Source organism: Wolffia australiana, chromosome 1, assembly GCF_029677425.1.
Source record: "Wolffia australiana isolate 7733 chromosome 1, ASM2967742v1".
In the NCBI taxonomy this organism is placed as follows: Eukaryota; Viridiplantae; Streptophyta; class Magnoliopsida; order Alismatales; family Araceae; genus Wolffia; species Wolffia australiana.
In genome coordinates, this window is record NC_135835.1 from 25,258,808 (window position 1) to 25,280,183 (window position 21,376).

A 21,376-nucleotide genomic window follows, 5' to 3' on the forward strand; every position below is an offset into this window, starting at 1 on the left:
GGTAAAATTGGATTTTATAACTTCATATATTTCCGTTTTCTTATATTTTGAAGTATATTCTGACAACATGATCCTTCACCCGATTAACCCATACCTCATGAATATTATGAGGATGATTATAGCCATCACCTAGCACAACATTGATTTTCTCTAGACTGTCATCCAGATTTACATTCTAGAGAGGACTCCTTCCGTAGCACTACCTATAATCGTTTCTATGGGGACAACCACTATTACCCCAACATTCTCTTGATGCACCATACGAGAATGATGGATCCCTTACACATGATCACACACAAGATCAATGAGATCAAAACATGACTTCCACATTTAGATATGAACCTGATTTCTATGCACTAGACTCACAACAGTCATGGGGCCTGTTGACTTGGAACACTGATAGAAGAGAACAATTTTTTACATCGCTTGATGTGTTACATGCATATCTCAGTGAGTCGTGGCCCATACTTAAGAGAGGTAATGTGAATGAACTTCATGTTCCAACGATGGGAATACTGAAATTGTGTAGGAACATGACCACTACATTTTGATGGCGAACGCCATCGAAGATCGTCGGCGACGTCGTCCGCGTCTCCCCCCACCGTCATTGAAGATCAGGTGATAATGCTCAAATATCCTATCTTCATTTTCCTCGTTTCATTTTCATGTTTTGTGTTTTTTCCAACACCCGTCGTCTTGTTTTCATTGCACAGCGATGCATCTCATACCCGTGTTTCATCGTCATGGGAAGGGGGCTTTTCGTCCTCGTTCCATTCTCTTTTAATTATAAATTTCCCCCTCTATGTGTAATGGGGGCCCATTCTATAAGGGCCTCCTAAAGGACCCTATTCCCCCCCTTTGTTGACCCACTTAAGGGCCCATCCTTTCCCCTTTATAATAGAAGAGGGGGGCCGCCCTAATCCCTTAGACCAGGAAGAAACTTTGACTGAGTGTTGTTCTTGTTCTATCTGGTCTCACCTCCCCTTTGCAGAAAAGGAAGAATAGAGGAGAAGAGGGGGGAGGGCGAGAGAAGGGACAAGGGAGAGTTAGGGGAAGCTGGGAGGGTGCCATTCCCATCCAGACATCTGCCTCCGACCCATCCATCGTCCAAGATCCAGCATTTCCTCGACAGATGTCCCTCCATGGTCGGCCACGACAATTCTCACCGTTGGCATCTGTGAGGGGTTCCTGAGGAAAATTGGGCATTGTGGGAGTGCCAAAACTCCCAATTTGACGTCCACATGTGTTCCAAACCCCGAGCTCCACTCTATCGACTACCAGCAAAGGAACTCACCGCTAATCTGCGATCGTGAACGGAATTTACGATGCCGTGCGAGAAGAATCAGAAGTTACCTCCGCGTGTGCCCATTTCCCGTTGATCGCCCACGATTTCCCATTGAATGACCTGTGGTGGAAATTTCTCCACGCTTGCGGCCGTTCTCTTTCTGAACGGATGCATACGGCGATAGAATTCAGACCTCATGAGATTCACACGCTAGAGCCTTTCCGTGGGGCAATGTGCTGACGAAGCTGCCGCCGTGGGATGTTCTGGACGCCATTTCCCTCCCGGACGGCAGAGGGCGTCTTTGTTGCTACCAAATCCCACTTCCGCTTCTACCCCAGGACGTCTGAATTCTCCGTCTGGGAGAAGGGGGGAGGTTCCTTGGTTGCTCGCCCGCCTGGTCCTTTGCTGTACTGTTGCCCTGAATTCGGCTCATCGAAGTCGAAGACGCTTGCTACCTGTTTGAGAAAGCTCCCAACCACTAGCTGGCCTCCTATGGTTGCACCCTACCACCCAGAGTATCGGTCCTTCGTGCCTAGGGGACCTGAACTAGGGAGCGCCCTCGCCGATCCAGTCGGCCACGCAGCATACGTCTACCAGGACGGGTATCTGTCATGACGCCTCGCGCTGACGATTCCCAACTGAACTGGGCACGCGCGACCTTTGACTGACTCTAGTCACAATGACCCCACACGTGGTCACGATTGCCAGGCTTGAACACTTGCTCGAGCGCGTCGCCTTTGCTCATCCTCCTTCATCGTCTCCTCTCCGACAGCTCCTGCGCAAGTTCACTGGCCTAGCCATCATCTGCTCTCCGGCGTCTCTCCGCCCCACCCGTTTTGACCGTCCCCGACGAGGTACGCCATCCTCTCCCGAAGCTCATTTATTTACCTTTTGTAGTATACTTTTATCTCGACTCCACTGCGCTCAGGCTAGGTAGATGAGAGAGGCAAATTGAGAGAACTACGACTCTGCGAGTGCCTTAACGATACAGACGAGACCGCCCGTTATGTGCGAGTCCTACGGATAGATTCTGTTCGGCCTTAGACGCCTTCGTCGCTCCGACGAGGTTCGAGAGGCTACTGTTGTCGTCACCCAGCGACCTCGTCCTAGCTTGGAGCTCGGCGCCTCCCTTGAGTCGGAGCCTGCACATATGACACGTAGGACACCCATTCATCGTGTCGTTGTTACATAACCGTTAGGGTTGCATCCGTCGGACGACGACGCCTTCGACGTTCGATACATTATCCTTTATTGGCACCGAACCATCATATTTGTTGTCGACCAGACGACGTCCGACATCACATTGCCTCTTAAAAGTAGGGAATGTGAAGTCCATGAGATGTCTAAATTGAAAAGACTGATCAAGAATCTCAAAGGCATCTTTCTTGAGAAGAACACAAGGTGTTAGCCAAGAGAATGTAGGAGATCACTTATGAATATACTAAACATGATTTGAGAGATAATTTTAAGGATGATCTTGAAGTCAAAATTTTTCAAAATGAATGATAATGTGTCTCTGATCATACCTTAGAAGATCTTCGGGAGGAACATGTAGGTGATGATATTTGGGTTGTACAGGCCTTGATATGGATTAACAAATCGAACATTCTGCAGCCGAAAAGATAAACAGAATAAAACGACATCGATAAAATTGTTAAACAAAAAACCTATGCACGGATCAAATACGTGATTTCTTTGATCCTCAAAAGTGTCGCAGGGAGCTGCTCTAGTGTGCTGCCTCTAGAAGTATCTACGTAGTCCTTGGCACATTGGATATCCTCCTTCTCGTTGCGATCTTTATGTCGTCCCGATCGCATTGGGAATAGACATGAAGTGTGGGGAGAAAGAAGAAGAAGAGGTGGCCCCTAAACAATTCGTGCCTGGGTGAAGTTTATTCAGAGCCTTCCCCTATTTATAATAAGTTGGTATTTTTTACAAAACCCCCAAAACTTAAGTATATCTTCTGATATCCAAAAAACTATTTGCATGTGACCCTCTAGGCTCATGTATCAGTCTTGTCAACAACTCCAACGGCCCAATAACCTTTATTGGCTTTCTAAATTAATTAACTATATCGTCATATAGATTAATTAATGTCAGATTGATTTAACCCAATCGATAGGTTGAGTCTCCAACACGTGGGCTGCCAAGCTACACCTTGTGCTCTAGAAGATACAGAGTATGTATCGACTCACTCATGGAACCTATTCATCATCGGTTACTGTGTATGTATAGTCCCTCATCCACTTGAAGCTCCTTGGATGACTTAGGGTAAGGTCAACTATCAAACCCTAATCGATCATCCGAGTTAATATTGATGCATTATCAGAAATCATGAGAGAACTCTTCTCCTGATATTTTACTGCCTTTGCTAAGGACTTTATTGCATCTTCTTCCTTGAGCTGTCAACTTTTATACAGAGCGTGGACAGTCCCATCTTGACCACTCAATCATCTTCATAAACTTCTTGATGCACCCGAACTAAGACTATTTATGATCCCATGGTCAGGAACATGTAGGTCATAGTCAAAGTACAACTCTTTGTCCAAAATGCATATTTGGTGTCTCAGATCTAAAGGTCGCTTACACAATCATGACGTGAATCAACCTGATTGAAAGTTCAGTATAATACCATTTAGGTATTCGTACAACTTAGTTCAATTCATTCTTTCTACTAAAGAGCACCTACTATCTATCCTTAGCGTCTCTACACTAATGGTTAAGAGACCGACCATACTCATCATATGAGTGAAGCTAGATAGTGCTATTCTATCTTGATACTTCGATATCCTTCTTGATTATCCTTCTAATAGGAATATTTAGAACACATACATAATGACTAGTGATCTTCGTATTATGATCTCATCATAATTCACTAAGTCAAATCATGAATTAATGTCACATATATTTCCATCAATGTTATCAAGATTGACCCTCCACTCCATGCAGATATCGAATCATACCCCATGATGATCAATGATGATAATGAAATTGTGTACGAGTTAGATGATCAGACATATAGAGAAGATACCATACAATGAGACTCCTATTGTGTTATATTAGATAATGTACCTGGGGAAGCTATAGGAGTGGACGTTGTAATTGATGTCAATTTTATGAGAATATGGATAAAGCCTCCATGATAGTTGTAAATGAAAGGGAAGACATCTTTGAGTTGGAGGATCCTAAATGCAGAGGAGAGAACACATGTTCTTTTTTTTTTTTTTTAATGGCAAAAATCACGGTGCCGAGTACGTCCAACCCTAGGGTTGTGCCCGTAGTCCGATCCAGCCGTGCCCTAGATGCCACCCAGGGGGTTTTTATTTGTAAAGTGTAGTGTTTTTCAATGTTTGTGGGCGTGGATCGAGTATATATATCCAAATTACACTCGGATCCCACTCGTCCACGCCCATAGTTAGGGAAAAGAAAAGATACATGAGTGATACCTCGCGGACGCTCGAGGAAGTGTGTTCGTCGTCGTTTCTCCGGAGCGGTTCCACGAGGTCATTGTAGCGCTTGGTGGCGCTCTAATCGAGGTGGTTCTTCGTCGTCGTCGTTATGTGTGCTCGGAGTGGGCGGAGTGACGCTCTAGTCGAGGCGGGCGCGGTCCACGCCTCTTAAGCCAGCGCTCCAGGCGATCCTCCAATCCCACGGGCTGGGCGTCGCGAGGAGGCGGCGTATGCGGAGGGAGGGCAAGCCAAGACGATCGAGCCGATGACATCCTCGGGCCATGAGCGGAAGCTCCTGCCAAGAATAGAAAAGAGTGGAGTGGGTGCGAGCGTATACCGCATGGTTGGCGAGGGCATCAGCTGTCTAGTTTCCCTCTCTCAGCTGATGACGAAAGCACGCGATACGCGAGCGGCACATGATGTCGTTCCACGCTTGACGTAGTCGCCACTGGGAGCATGTGCTTGCACGAAACATATCAACTAATATCTGTGAGTCCGATTCCACGATGATACTATGAAGGTTCCGTTCCTCACAGAGGAGGAGACCATCACGTATCGCCATAGCCTCGGCTATTGTATTAGTTTGTACGCCATAATAATAAGAGAAGGCAAGAAGGAGGCTCCCTGTGTGATCGCAGAGGACACCTCCGCCCCCTGCTGGCCCTGGGTTCCCTTTTGCCGCACCATCCACATTCAATTTGAGGAAGCCTACTGGTGGTGGGAGCCAATAAACTACTCAATACTGGATGCGGGTGGCGAGGGGGGTCACCGGGATGCCAATAGAGTAGAGGAGGTCACATGCAAGTGGTGATCGGCTGTCTCGCGGTGTGAGGAGAGGCTGAATGCGTCGAAGCCACAGCTGAACTCGACGCCTGATGTCCTCAGCTCGCATAGGTGTACCTGCAAAACGAGACGAATTTTGCCCTTTCCAAATCTCCCATAGAAGATAAGCTATGGTGATGGGGATGATGGGGCTCCGTGCAGAGCGAGTCGACGAGAGGATAAACTTGTTGAAACACTCAGACGGTGTCAAAGGACGAAGACAGTCGGTGATGAGGCGCCAGCAGTCCACTGCCGTCTCGCTATGGAAGAAAAGATGATCTATCGTCTCTGTGTGTGGGAGAGTGGGGCAGCAGTGGCAGCGCGAACTAAGAGAACAGCCTATCTGAGCCACTCGATCGTCAGTCGGGAGGCCTCGGTGGAGGAGTCTCCAAAGGAAAAAGGAGACACGTGTATGGATCGCCGGATGCCAAATGCGCTGACCCTAGTGCTGTGGGGGAGATTTCACACGGAAATGCTCCCACGAGGAACGACACGTGTATGCTCCCTAGGGTGTGAGTGTCCAGATGGCACAATCAGGACTAAGGTCAAGAGGGGTAGTCTGGACGTTAGATAAAGTGGCCAAGGGAAGGTCGTGCTGCTCCCATAGGTGTGGTGTGTTGCTTCTAAGCAACTGGGCCACTATGAGGCGCACACTGTGTGGTACGAACTGAGGATGAGAGGTGAGCGCCGCATCAGCATGCCAGGTGTCATACCAAGCGCTAATGTCGCCTCGGCCGATGTGCCAACGGGTCACATGACTCATCTCCAGCCAGTGGCGCTGCCATGTCTGCCATCGCTTGGTGCCCCGAATATCAAGCTCGCGTCGGGCACATTCTTTGTATTTAGCTAAGATGAAACTCCCCAATGGGGAGTGGGTGGTACGCATACGCCATACCAGTTTCTTTTGAAGTATGTCTTGGACATCCGAGAGGCGTCTGATCCCTAGACCCCCTTCGAGTGTCGGCCGACACACTTTCTCCCAAGAAACCCAATGGTGACATCGCTCCCCCTCGAAATGACCAGACCATAGGAAGCGTGCACATAGGCGTTCGACAAAGCGGAGAACCGTAAGTGATAGTGAGTGGACCGCCAAAGTGTGTAGCGGGATACTCATGAGGACATGTCGTATTAGTTGGATGCGGTCTCCAGGGGAGAGGAAACGTAGTTTCCATCCCTCTAGTTTCTTCCTTAGCTTGCCTAGCACGGCATCAAAATAATGATGACGAGCAGGGCCAAGGAAGATAGGGCATCCAAGGTAGTCGAATGGAAGCTGTCCTCGTGAGTATCGTGTGGAGTGCTGAATGATCTCAGAGCGCCTCATAGTGGTGGACGGGCCCACAATAAAGCTGCTCTTCGAAGCGTTGACGAGTTGGCCGGAGGCTTGCTTGTACACTGTAAGGACACTCATAAATTCCTTGATGGATTTTTTAGATCCATTAAGGAACAGGATGGCATCATCAGCAAATAAGGAGTGAGAGATGATCGGGCAACCCCTCTTTGTAAAGTACGGTTGGATGAGGCCTTGGTTGATCGCCCGTGTGAGCGATCGGCTAAAGACCTCCTCCATCAATATAAAGAGGATGGGTGAGATAGGGTCACCCTGCCTGAGTCCCCGCGCAGCCGTGAAAAAGCTGGTGGAATTTCCATCCATCAAGAGGGAGAAGTGATTCTCCCTGATGCAAGCATCGACTAGTGCGATGAACACATCCGTGAATCCGAAGCGGCGCAACACTTCGAGAAGGAAGTTCCACTCAACTCGATCAAAGGCTTTCTCTATATCAAGCTTGATGATGACGTTAGAGCCCAAATTTAGAGGAAACACCTGAGGATCATAATTCTGAATATTGGGTTGAGCCTTTGAAGTATAGAGGATATCATTTTAGAAGACAGACTTTTGAATTTCTTGAACATCATTCAGAGGACCAAAAGAACCTTGAATTCCCACTGTTATCGAAATCATACTTTTTATACGTTAAGGGATCTTTAAAGTCAACCTTGAAGTACAATTACATCCACATGGGCATAGAATTTCTTTAATCAAATTGTTTAAAGTCAAGCTGAAGACTATAAAATTAGTGCTTGGTGGGAGGCGACCCAGTCCAATATCCTGATTCCTACTAGTACGTCTCCTTAACTACAACACAAGTATTAAAATTGCATCTAAAGGCCAGCCTATATGTCTGAGTGAGTTTCTATTTTTAAACAAATTTATTTGATTAATGGAAAATTAAAATTTCGGCGACACAACAAATAATTGCACAATTTGCCTTCATCTCTAGGATTACTTTTCTTTCAGCCTAGATAGATATGTCTTGCTTACCATATTTCACAATGGACATTTTAAAATTCAAATTTTAGGCTTGCCCCTCAAGTCACACCTTTATTTGACTTGGATCTAAAAATGGCTTAAATGTGCATAAGAATGAACTTATTATTTATTGGGCCTCTTCTTAATGCTCCAGACACGGCTTGTTTTTTTTTCTGATCGATTATGTGAATTATGATTTTACTTTCCTCCAATTTGGATCTAAATTTCACTATTTCACTGGCCGGAATTATGTATTTCAAATGAAAATCTGTAAAGATGTGAGAAAATCCTGTGAACTCTAAGAACTCAAGTTGGGTAAGTGATAAGTCCAAATTTCGGGGTTTTATGTCGTTGTTTTGATTCAGACTTAGCCAACAATATTTATGAAAATTTTCTACTTAAATTCTCTATAATTAATAGAGGGCAAGTAAGGGATCAATCCACAGAGAGGCAGAAATTTAATTTCAGAATTCTTTCTCAAGCTTGGGATGAAGAAAATGATTTTAAATGTGAAAAATACTATTTTTTGGGATGTTTCTAGATTTGTTGGTAATTTTCAAAATTCCCTATGATTCAAAATTAAGCCAAAGTACAAGGAGAAACACAAAATCATATCTCTAAACTGATTTTTCTGTTTTCTCTTAGCAAATTAATCAGAAGTAAATATTTTTAGAATTTTCTGGAATTAATTTACATACAAAAAACAACTATAAGTCTTAAAAACGAGAAAAGAGAGTTTTTTTGAAATGTTTTAGGTTTTAAAATGACTTTAAATAACTTATATTATTTTTCTGGATTTTTTCCAAATTTGTTTCGGATTTTTTTTCAATGCAGAAAATAATTTTTCCGATTTTTCAGATTTTTTTTCTATTTTTGAAATAATTTGTTAAATACGAAAAAAATATGAAATTTACCTACTCTGGCAATCGCAGCGGCGGCGGCAGCGGCGGTGACGGCGGATTGGGCCGGCGGGCCTTGGTTGGCCTGTAGAGGGCAGGCCTCTTAGTGGGTCAGCCCACTAAGGTTAGCCCAATTTGACTAAGTCAAGACTTAGCCAACTTTGGCTTAAGCCTTATTGGGATTAACCCAATGGCCAGGACTTACCCGATTTGGCTAAGTCCTGCACAGGGCTACCCTGTGCCTTGCGGTCTTGTGCGCTGGCTGCGGGCGGACCGGCGGGCAGAGGGCTGTCTCTGCCGCACAGGCACCGCACGGTGGCGGCTGGAAGACAAAAATTAGTGTTTTGAAAAGATAAGAAATGATATTTCAATGCGATTTTTTTTAGGATTCTAAGTAGGGAATGCTTGAGGATCTAGAGATATATAGGGATATATTTTATAGTGAGAGAAAAATGTTTCTAGAGAGATAAAATGTCGAAATGAGAGGATAGAGAGAAAATGAAGACATAGAGAGAAAATGAAGAGATAGTATAGAGAGAGTTTGAGAGGGAATTTGAAGGTGTAGATGAAGGAGATTTTTTATGAAATTTTGAGGTGATGAACTTTGGATATGGATGGACGTCTAGAGAGAGAAAGAACAGATTCTAGAGGGAGAAAGGGCCCAAATGAGGAGATAGAGAGAGAAAATGAAGAGAGAGTGTAGAAGGAGTTTGAGATAGAATTTGGATGTGCAAATGAAGGAGATTTTTTATGAAATTTTTAGGGGAGTAACTATGGATATAGATGAAGGTCTAGTGAGATAAAAAACCTATTTTAGGGAGAGAAAGTGGAGAAAATTAGTGTTTAGAGTGAGAAAGTGATGGATTTTAAGGGTAAATGGATGGGAAATGATGGAAAAGGTAGAAATCTAAGATCCTAAAGCCTCAATGTAAGTTTACTGAGCCCTCAATGCTTCCTCTCAAGTATGGATCCTTATATTTCGCTAGGATCAGGCGTTTTTCAATGCAAACAAGAGACGAGATTAAGAGAAAACTTCAATAAACTTACATTAAGCAGGTTGAACAACCTGGATTCTGAAGAATGCCTTGTCCTGATGGCCAGCCACGTGCTAGAGCACGTCTAGAATGAGGGAAAATGAGGGTGAAAAAGTCTATTTATACATTGTGAGAATTACTAAAATACCCATTTGGGCATTATCTATTCTCTTTTCTTGCCATTTTGCCTCTTTTTCTCCATGGGTTGAGAGCTTTGCCTTGTAATTTCCAGTTTGTTTCTTTTGTAATGTGTTTGCAGGCCCAATAGGTAGTTCAGGTCGTGGTCCAAGCCCCTCTGATCTCTCCTTTAAAAGCCTACAATACCGTTTCATCATTTGTAGCCCATTTTGATAGTCACTAAGCTCCCAAAATCCTCCAGTTTTTCTCAGAATGATATCTTCTAATATCTGTAAATTTCTGCACATTTGGAACTATAAAATACTCATCAGAAATCAAACTGATTGACTTCATAGAAGTCAGTGAAGTTAGTGAAAAATAATCATAATGTGCAAAAGTTGAAATTATTAGCTAATGCATAAATATTTGGTTAATTCAAACAATAACATGATAAATTATAAATTAATAATACTAAAAACATCTAAAATGTATAAAAATATAGGCTCATTTATCATGTTATCTGTAAGTCTCATGAATCAATAAATAGAAAATATAAGTTTACAAATAAACTAAAAAACTTTTACTTCATCATTGAGTGGTGAGCAGTTAAAGTACAAACCTGAAAAAAAGTTATAGTTGCAGAAATGAATTATAAAAGCATATTTTTATTGACCCCATTTGATGTGATCACATATGCCTCTGCTATTTTCGATAATGAATATATAAGACAAGGATGTAGATAACTATTGCTCATGGTGTCTCACAAATGTCCACACAGTTTCAGCCGATAAAAGAAACAATCATACAGAATGGTTACTGTAACTTACTGGCCCTCCTTAGAAATAAATCTACCATTATTTTAGTTAGATATAAAATCAATATTTCAGTTTTCATTCAGAACTCAACATAAAGTATGTAATTAAAAGGGGTTGGCACAAAAAGAGTATGTAAAATATGAAATATGATTTCTTTCTAAAAAAGAGGACTTTACAAGCGAGTATAGAGTGAAATAGAAAATAAATTAGAGAAGAGAGTGTAAGAAATTAATATAACAATGATGGACTCGAAGGTTTTGAGCCTTTTTATCAGCCAATTTTGAAGAATGTATGGAAAGAGAGATATGTAGAAAGATAGAAAGATAGAGAGAAATGGAGAGGGAGAGAGAGTGAGAGGGGATAGAAGGGGAGGGAGAGGGGGAGTGGGAGAGAGAGTGAGAGGGAAGAGAGGGGGACCTAGAGGGGGGAGAGAGAGGGGGAGAGGGAGAGAGAAGGGGGGAAGAGAGAGAGAGAGAGAGAGAGAGAGAGAGAGTGAGACAGGAGAGAGGGGAGGGGAGGGGGGAGAGGGGGGAAGAGAGAGAGGGAGAAAGAGAGAGGGGAGGAGGAGGGAGGAGGGAGGAGAGGAGGGAGGGAGGGAGAGAGAGAGAGAGAGACAGAGAGACACAGAGGGAGAGAGAGAGAGAGAGAGAGAGAGAGAGAGAGGGAGGGAGTGAGATAGAGAGGGAGAGAGAGAGAGGGTGAGAGAGCGAGACAGAGAGAGAGAGAGAGAGAGAGAGAGAGAGAGAGAGAGAGAGAGAGAGAGAGAGAGAGAGAGAGAGAGAGAGAGAGAGAGAGAGAGAGAGAGAGAGAGAGAGAGAGAGAGAGAGAGAGAGAGAGAGAGAGAGAGAGAGAGAGAGAGAGAGAGAGAGAGAGAGAGAGAGAGAGAGAGAGAGAGAGAGAGAGAGAGAGAGAGAGAGAGAGAGAGAGAGAGAGAGAGAGAGAGAGAGAGAGAGAGAGAGAGAGAGAGAGAGAGAGAGAGAGAGAGAGAGAGAGAGAGAGAGAGAGAGAGAGAGAGAGAGAGAGAGAGAGAGAGAGAGAGAGAGAGAGAGAGAGAGAGAGAGAGAGAGAGAGAGAGAGAGAGAGAGAGAGAGAGAGAGAGAGAGAGAGAGAGAGAGAGAGAGAGAGAGAGAGAGAGAGAGAGAGAGAGAGAGAGAGAGAGAGAGAGAGAGAGAGAGAGAGAGAGAGAGAGAGAGAGAGAGAGAGAGAGAGAGAGAGAGAGAGAGAGAGAGAGAGAGAGAGAGAGAGAGAGATAGAGAGAGAGAGAGAGAGATAGGGAGAGAGAGAGAGGGAGAGAGATAGAGAGAGAGATAGAGAGAGATATATAGAGAGAGATAGATAGAGAGAGATAGAGAGAGAGATAGAGAGAGAGAGAGATAGAGAGAGAGATAGAGAGAGAGAGATAGATAGAGAGAGAGAGAATGAGAGATATCTAGGTGTTGGTCTTCTCTCAAAAGTCAAGATGCCTAAGAATCAAGGGAGGCAATGAAGATATTTTTCTGGTATAAATCTTATTCTGATGATTTAAGTCAACTAAGGGAAGGTAAATTTTATCCTTCACATAATTATATTGGAGATCCAAGGATTAAAACTCTAATATCAGATGATGAGTCTTATATATACATGAAGATGTACTATCAACTTTGAGAATCCATACCTATGAATCGATTTTATACATAATATGGAACATTAAAAAGACACTGACCCGACCATTTTTATAAGCCAAAAAATGCCATTCTTCAATTTAAATTATTAAATTTTATACCACAATATTAAAACATAAAATTATAGGATGAGAAAGGGTGTTTCCTCATGGAAGCAGTTATCCTAAAAAATGATTAGTTACTGTGGAGATGGTTCCTCATGGAGGCAGATATCCAAAAAGTACCAATCATAATTAAAGGTGTTTTTTACAGAGTTTGGTTAAACGTTTTGGATGAACAAATTGAACGGATAATCAAAATCAAGATGGTCATATTTTTATGAAATTGTAGAGTTAAAAAATTATATAGAGAATGACGACATTAAAAAACATAATTTATGACAATACATATAAAAGTGTACATGTTGATAATAAATTAGTTGTTGCAAAGCAGAATTACTTAAACTTCGTGAGTATTGATTTTGAGGAAGCATTTGAGACATGTACACAGATCTAGATGATAAGGATGTTGATAAGAGACATGTTGGAAAGTTTTGTGCTCATTTTAATTATTTTCTTGAAGGAAATTTAATGATCTTAATCATCACAATCTTTCTAGGGCCTTTATATACAACATATGCCTTAGCATTCTCGAGACCATGAAAAAAGCTATCATTGGTTTAATTATAAATTTACATTTTCACTTGAATATCGAGGGACATTTAGAATCTAATTGACATAGGGTAAGCATCAAATTTCTTTTTCCATTTCTGATAGGACTCTAAATAAATGAAACCAAATATATGGATGAAGGGTACAGAGACAAAAGTCCCCATAGAACCTTGGTCCAATTTAGCCTAATTGTTGGGGTTGGGTTCTCTTTATATGTCATTCTTGATTGGATTCAATTCAAAGTGGCACACTTCGACTCATCGATATCGTTTTACCTCATTGTTTGTAAAAAAATGCAAATTATAATGTTAAACTATTACAAAATTCATACAATCAAAACAAATAAATGAATATTTAAATTCTGAAAAACTAGTTTTCCTATATTGCTTCCTGTTACCGACTTCAATTCTGGAAAACTGTCAGAAACTTAAAAAACATTCAATATTTATTTTATAAAAACGGATCGAACACCTTGTCTTCCAGTTCATCCTATACATATTTTGCCCTATTTTGAAAAGTATTATTAATATTTTTGCATAAAGAAGACTCTTCAACTATCAATTTTATCCTGATTTATAGTTTTTTAATTATCAACTACCAAAATCGAGTGCACTACTATCCATAATGCCTGAACTGGAAATAATCCAATTGCCTTTTACAAAATGTATTAGCTTTTTGAAGCAAGGAGAGGATGGACATACATGTCCTATGTATACTTTTGTCTGATTGCCATGTAAGGTATTATTGTTTTGTAAACAGTATGTGTTTGTAAAGATTTTATGTCGATTGTTTGTTTTGATGCATTAACTGATTAAAAAATCAAAAGAATGCCAACACAAAGGTAATATTAATAAGCTAGTTGGAGGTTCTTTGATAACAACACATTCATTCAGTAAAAAGGGTGTTGTTAACTTTATTTTGAGATTTTAATTCAATGTTAGAAAATGTAATATTCAGAGTGTTAGGATTAAATTATTTAACTAATAATTTGTTTTACTAAGTCCTAATTTAGTGATTTGGTCGAACAATGTAACTAAGCTTACTTGATTCTTTAGATTCAACTGAATTTTGGGTGCACGGAAAAAAGAAGTTAATATGGCGCAATTTATCTTTGAATGTAAAGGTACTCATGTCACATGAAGAAATACGGATTAAAGAATAATTTTGGGAAATATAAGGGTGCACCATTTCGGTATGAATCCTAATCAGATATATGGTGAAAGGGCATTCCCAATGCAGAATGGTAAGAAAGTCTGAGGATTCCACCACACAATGATGATTTGATATGTAGATTGATGAAGGAGAAACAAGTCCAATAGTGAAGAATTATCCATCATCAAAACATGATATCAGAAAAGGTACAAGAAATGTCAGGTTATGTTCCTCTATCCATCCATACCTTCTGATATGTGAACTGTGATGGTTTTTTCGTCGATCTTCCTCGATCCATCCATTCCTTCTGTTCAGTAAACCCATATATCTGTGTAAAATTAATCTTGAAATCTCTAAATTTTTTATCCCTGAAGCTTTCTTGTTCTCCATTTATCAGAATTAGAAAGCAAAAGACAACTAAAGAGGCTCTCCCCCTATCACAGAGTCACATGCTAAATTTATGCTTATTATATACCTAGATAGTCATTGATAAGTCCAAATTTAGGGGGTTTTATGTCATTATTTTAGCTCAGAATTAACCAAAAATATTTATGAAAATTTTCAGTTAAGTACTCTATAATTAATACAGGGCAAATAAGGGGTCGATCCATAGAGAGGCAGAAGTATAATTTCAGAACTTTCTCAACCTTGTAATGAATAAAATGCATTTAAAAGCAAGAAACATTTTTTTTGATTTTGTAGAATTTTTAGTTACTTTATATAATTTCCTATGGCTTAAATTGAAGTAGAAATACACAGAAAAACACTAAAAATATTTTACTCTAATTTTACTTATTTTAGCTGACACTGCAAGTCAAAAGATATATTTTTAGAATTTTTATGAAATTAAATTTACACCAAAAACCAATAGAAATATTAAAACCTAGAGTTAGAGATTTTATAAGAATTTAGGATTTTTAAGAGTTAGAGATGTTAAATTCCTAGATATCGATTATATTAGATTTAAGGTTCTTCCTGATTTTTTGGAAATTTTAAATGTAGTAAATAATTTTTCCAAAATTTTCCTTATTATTATATTTTTGTGATTTTTTGTTATATTTTTTAAATGCCATAAACACAAAAATTATCTGCTGTTTGGGGTTTGGTGGAGAGGGGGCGGAGTGCGCTTTGGGGTTTGGGGTTTCGGGTCGGCGGACCTTTGCCCAGTGATCCTTTCCCTGATTGTTGTGTGTTTTGCCTGCGCATGGTCTGGCAGGTGGAGGGGTGTCCCTGCCGCACAACCACCGCATGACACCGCACATCAGCGTACATTGGCGGCTATGGGGGGGAAAATCCAAGTTTTGAAGGGATAACAATTGATTTTTTAATTTTTTTTTTTTGAGTTCGATGTGGGAAGGTGGAGGTCTGGAGAGAGATAGAAATGGTTTTAGAGAGAGAAATAAACTACTCTAGATAGAGGAAATGTTGAAATGAGGAGATAGAGAGAAAATGAAGGGGTGTAGAAGGTAGTTGAGAGGGGATTTGAAGGTCCAAATCAATAAGATCTTTTATGAAAATTTTAGGGATGAACTCGGGATATGGATAAAGGTCTAGAGAGAGAATTAAAAGATTCTATTAATGGTTAGAGTGAGAAAGTGATGATTGTTTAGAGGGAAATGGAACGCTAATGATGGGAAAATGTAGATCTAGATTCCTAAAACCTCAATGCAAGCCTGGTGAGCCCTCAGTGCTTCCTCTCAATTCTGGATCCTTATTTCTCTCAATGATCAGACATTTTTAAATGCAAACAAGAGATGAGATTGAATGAAAACTTCAACAAACTAATATTAAGCAGGTTGAACAACCTGGATTCTGAAATATGCCTTGGCCAGCCACGTGCTGGAGAACATCCTGAATGAGGGGAAATATTGGAGAAAAGGAGTATTAATACGTAAGAATAATCACTGAAATACCCCTTTGGATATTTTCTATTCTCTTTTTTTGCCATTTTTTCCTACTTTTCTCCATGGATTGAAAGCTTCCCCTTGTAATCTTCCATTAATTTCTTTGGAAGGCTTTTTAGAGCTCAATTGTCAGGTCAGGTAGTGGCCCATCTTCCTCAGATTTATTTTTTGAAGGTCAACAACTCTACTTGATCCTTTCAAGCCTCTTTCTAGAATCACTAAGCTCCCAAAAATTCTCCAATTCTCTAAGAATTGTATCTTTTAATTTTTGTAAATTTCTTCACATTTGGACAATAAAATACTCATCAGTAATCAAAATTCTTAACTTTAGGAAAGTGATGGAAGTTAGTGAAAAATAACCATAATGTGCAAAAATTGGATTTTCTAGCTCATACATAGATATTTGTTTAATTCAAATAATAACGTTATAAATTCTAAATTAATAGTACCCAAAAAATCAAAAATTTATGGAAATATACATGCATTTCTTATGTTATAGATTATCAATCAACTCATTTGTCTAGATTATATCATTCATTCATATATTGATCACATTAAAATGGCAACCCTAAAGATCAATGAGATGAATCATATCAACCATAATTTTTTATTTTAAATGATAAATGGGATATTTACTATATCCCTTAAATTTTTACATACATTTACACTTTTCATTGATATTACCCTATAATTTTTTTTTAAAGTTTATCTGAAAGTAAAAATTGTAATCTTTCTGATTCTACAAATGATTCTGCAATAATAAAAACAATTTTATGATCCATCATAAGCATACGAGACATAGCTTTCTTGCATTCATGTGATTTTTAAAATAGGTGATTTAATATTAATCTGAAATTAATTGTTTATATAAGAGAACTAAGTGTATTTTATGTGATTATTTATTTTCAAAAAAAATATGATGGCGAGGACGCCAATGCATCAGCCCGGGACACGTCACCGCAGGCAGTCGGGGTCAACACAGACGTTACGGATCCAAAGATGAAGTCAACAGAAGTCAACCCACCTCGGTCAACAGGAGTCAACGAAGAAGTCAACACGCCACAACCGTCGTCCGCCGCACTCCGCGCGCGGCGCGCGCAGGCGCCCGCGCCAGCGCTGCGTGCCGCCGTGCGCTCCGCGCACCGCGCGCGCGCGCGCGGGAGTTCGCCGCCCGACCCGGCGTCCCGCCATAACGCCAACCAGGGCGGACAACGCCCGAGCGCCGTTCCAGTATCACGCCGCTTTCGCCGCCACGAGCAGAATTACCTGCAGCCTCTACACGCACTACGGTGCTGAGGTATACCTGAACCCTGTGGTGTCGGCGTGTTCTCCGCTCAGTATTTTCTCGGAAGTTTCCACGCCGTCCAGAATTAGACTTGGATTTCCTCTTCTTCTCTCCTTTTCTCGAGTGTTTCTTCGCGACGTGAATTCGAGGTATTGATTTCGGTGCTTAGGCATCGTCGCGGTGGGGGAAGACAGTACTCCCGCCCTCGATAAGGGTCGGAGCTGCACCACCAGATTTCATCGGTTTTAAGTCCGAGAATCGACCGTGATTTCTGTGGATTGTTTTATCCCTTACCCATTCCTACCCATAGCCTCGTCATCCGCCCTAAATCGTCCATCCCATAGTCGTCCTACGTCAAAATATTTCTTAAATATTCTGTCGCACAAATCAGGATGAATATTTAAGAAATATTGTTATGTTTAATCTAGTGTAAAAGAACCATGGGAGAAGAATGAAGAAACTCTAACCAAACCCATAATCAGGATATTGAAAAAAAACTCATTGAAAGATAATCATGTTTTATCTCCATTCTTCTATGAAGTATAATGCTGATATTTTATAAAAATAATTCAAAACTTTTCAGATTATAAAAATAAGTGTGGAGAGTCTCAAACTAGTTTTAATAAATTAAAACACGAAGGTTCCTAGATAGAAAGTAAAAAATGGATATCTAAAATAAGAACCAGTGGATCAGATTAATTGCGTCTTCTGTGAAAAATTATAAATTAAAATAAGATGGACTAGCTTGTAGCCTAGAGATCATAACAAACAAAAGTTATTTTCTTTTCCACTCGAGATAAATTAAAAACTCTCTCTGAATTCTGAATCATTGTCTAAAGGTTAACCAAGTTATTGAAACTATGTTTGAAATTATTTGAAACTTTATTATTAGTTTATATCCATTTTATTAATTTCAATTCATAAAATGTGTTAAAAATTAAAATATGAAAGAACACTTTCCAACACATAAATTAAACATTAAAAGTCATAAGGTCATATGCATAAATTAAACATAAAAAATTAGTCAGAATAGATCCACTCGACTCGAGTGAAATGGGTTTTCGTATTAAAATTCTGAAATAAAAAAATCAAATCATTCAAAACTTAGTCAGTATTTATGACATTTATCTAGTTACTCTAAAATGGTTACTTGAAAATTTGTTATCATTTTCATGTAGTAGTGTATTGCTTTAAAGATAATTTTTATCAACTAACACTTCACTTCAATTCACACACTTCACTTCACTTCACTTCACACTTCACTTCACTTCACTTCACTTCACTTCACACTTCACACCTCACAATGATGCTATCCACATTTGTACAAAGTAGGGAACTATTAAAATCTTTCTGTTATCTCTTGTCCTGGCGGATAAAAGTTTTCTTCTTAAGGTTTTTGATTAGAACCATTGGAGGCCAAATTTTCTAAAGGTATCCATCATCATTTCACAATTTACCAATCAAATCACTTCCCATCTATCTCAATACCACAATCAGGTCCTCATATTCTGTGAGTTATGAATATTTATGTAAATCAACTATGCTTAAGTCTCACATCACAGCTAATATACATATACCCTGAATGAGACTTAATTTTATGCATAAAATTAAAAACTATGAAGCATGAAATTCATTACTTTTGTCTAATAAAGCCCTCATATTCTGTAAAATATGATTATTTCTGTAATGATAACTTTCAGTATCACGACCTTGATTTTTTTTAATTCATTACTTTTGTCCATATTTGTCTATTTTCCTGCTAAGAAATAATGAACTAACAATAACTTAGCTGGATGAATTTAGCATTGCTTCACATTCATAAAGAAACTATAAGTGATTGTTCATTCCGGAGTATTGGTCTTGGCAATAACTGACAGTTTTAGAACTGGTCCAGGTAGTTGAATAAATATGATCTAATCACACCTAATGATTTCCAATCTTATGTGGAGATAGATCTGAGAACACACATTTTTAGTAGGTTAATATAACCGTAATTACATGTTTATTTTCATCAAATTGATGATATATGCGTGTTATGAAGTCTAAATGTTTTTAGAATTATATTTTGAATTTTAAAATTTGTTAATATCTTTCAGGGTTTTTGTGATCTCTTATTCTGAAAGAACATAAATTTTTTATTTTTCCTGAATCTAAATTAAAGATCCTTATTTATAAGTTAATTATTAATTGACATGTATTTTTTTGGAGCTCTTTAATGACTCTTTCACTTTTTCCTGTCTTCTGATGGCTGATAATTAGAGGAGAGAGAAAATCAGATGACTGAGAATGATCTAAATTCAAATCATGATAGCTAACTATCCAAAATAGGTTTTGGGCTGAAAGTTTTAGTGTAACCTTCTTTTTCACGGATCTTTCCATCCATACAGTTGAATCTATAAACATCGCCTCCATTTCTTGTAAAAATAATTTTGAACTAACTTCCTCATAGAGAGTATAATTGAAAGAGATTGAGGATTATGAAGGTCCAACTAGTTGTTCTTGGTCTTTAAAGTGGTTGAGGAATTTCAGTTAAACTCTTTGATCCTGATGAAACATACAGTTTCTCCCCTTCCCATCCTTTTAGTTAGATCATTTTACTTCACTGTCATCCATCCACATTCACTAAGAATGACTAAAATGGCAAAGCCAATTCTTAGACTATATATAACATAAATATTTGTTTCTCATTGATGAGGTGCCAAAATACACCTAGTATCTCTTAGTGGATTTGATCAACCTTTTTATTGAACTGATCCACCATAGGTCCATCTCTACTAATACCAAGGGTGGAGGATCACTTCTTTACCACACAATTACCTTTATAGACTTAATGCTGCATTAACCTGACACTATTTGGGATCTAATCACTAAAGGCCCACGATAAAAATAAAATTATCCCTACACTATGTGTCCTTGATGCCTCAATTCCAAGGAGTATATATACAGCCATGATATGCACTCCATAGTTAAATAAAAAACAACTAAGAGATTTAAAAATATCACTTACGTGACATCTTTTCTTAAAGAGAGTATATAATTGCATGATTGTAAATTAGTTATTATATAAATTTCACCATTTATATCAATTATTTTTTTTTATATTTTGGTGTATATATAAATGACTTATGATCATTTGAAAGGACGATTTTAGAACTACATCCTTTTAACAAAAGAGTGGTCACTATATCTCTTTAGTGACCATCCTTACCATCTGTGCAGGACTATATAGTGCTATTGTATCTATATATTTTTATATCCTTATTAGATATAATATGAATATGAATGTTTAGAATACACGTTAAAACATCAGTATGGACTCATAATAGGTTAATCAAGATGGCACATACAATAAGACATCATCATGAACATCAAATTCCATTAATGATAAATATAATTTATATTCATTAATTTAATTTATTTGTGTATGTCTAGTGGACTTCCGTGCCCATAGATCCATATCCCATATCTGGATTTTCCCGCTGAATATCAGTTTCGTCAGCTAAGCATCTGTCCAGATATAAGCACTTTGTTTAAATTACCATTCAGTGCTAGATTGAAATTCTCAAACTTGATTCAATTAATAAGTCTCTCTATTTTGAGATTTTAGACTTAAGATTTCTATGATATTTTTTATGTTTCATATATGTCATCACAGATGTTTACCATTCCAGAATGTAACATAAACATAGGTTTGCGTAGAAACATAACACCCACCATCTTGATGGGAAAGACATAAAACTTAGGGTGGTCCTCCCATATAGTACCATTACTTATATTTATTTATTTTTTATTTGGTTTTCTTTGTTTGTGTATATGCAAAGCACTTTGCCATATTACTTGTTCTACCAAAGATATCATTTTGGCTACAAAGAGCAAAATTTAGTAAGTTTTCCTCAGCTTGTGTGCTTTAAGGACAATAGTGTATAAGAAAAATACATTTATTGATTTTTATATTCCTATCAGTTCCCATAACAGCTCATTATAAAAGGATGAAA

At 39.1% G+C, this 21,376-nt stretch overlaps 1 long non-coding RNA gene across 1 annotated transcript; it reads left to right on the plus strand.

Moving 5' to 3' along the window:
* Window positions 1-432: 432 nt before the first annotated feature.
* On the plus strand, window positions 433-9,148 carry LOC144712359 (uncharacterized). Its single transcript, XR_013583775.1, has 2 exons — window positions 433-2,139; window positions 8,797-9,148. It is a non-coding gene; the product is annotated as an uncharacterized LOC144712359 (long non-coding RNA).
* Window positions 9,149-21,376: the final 12,228 nt, after the last annotated feature.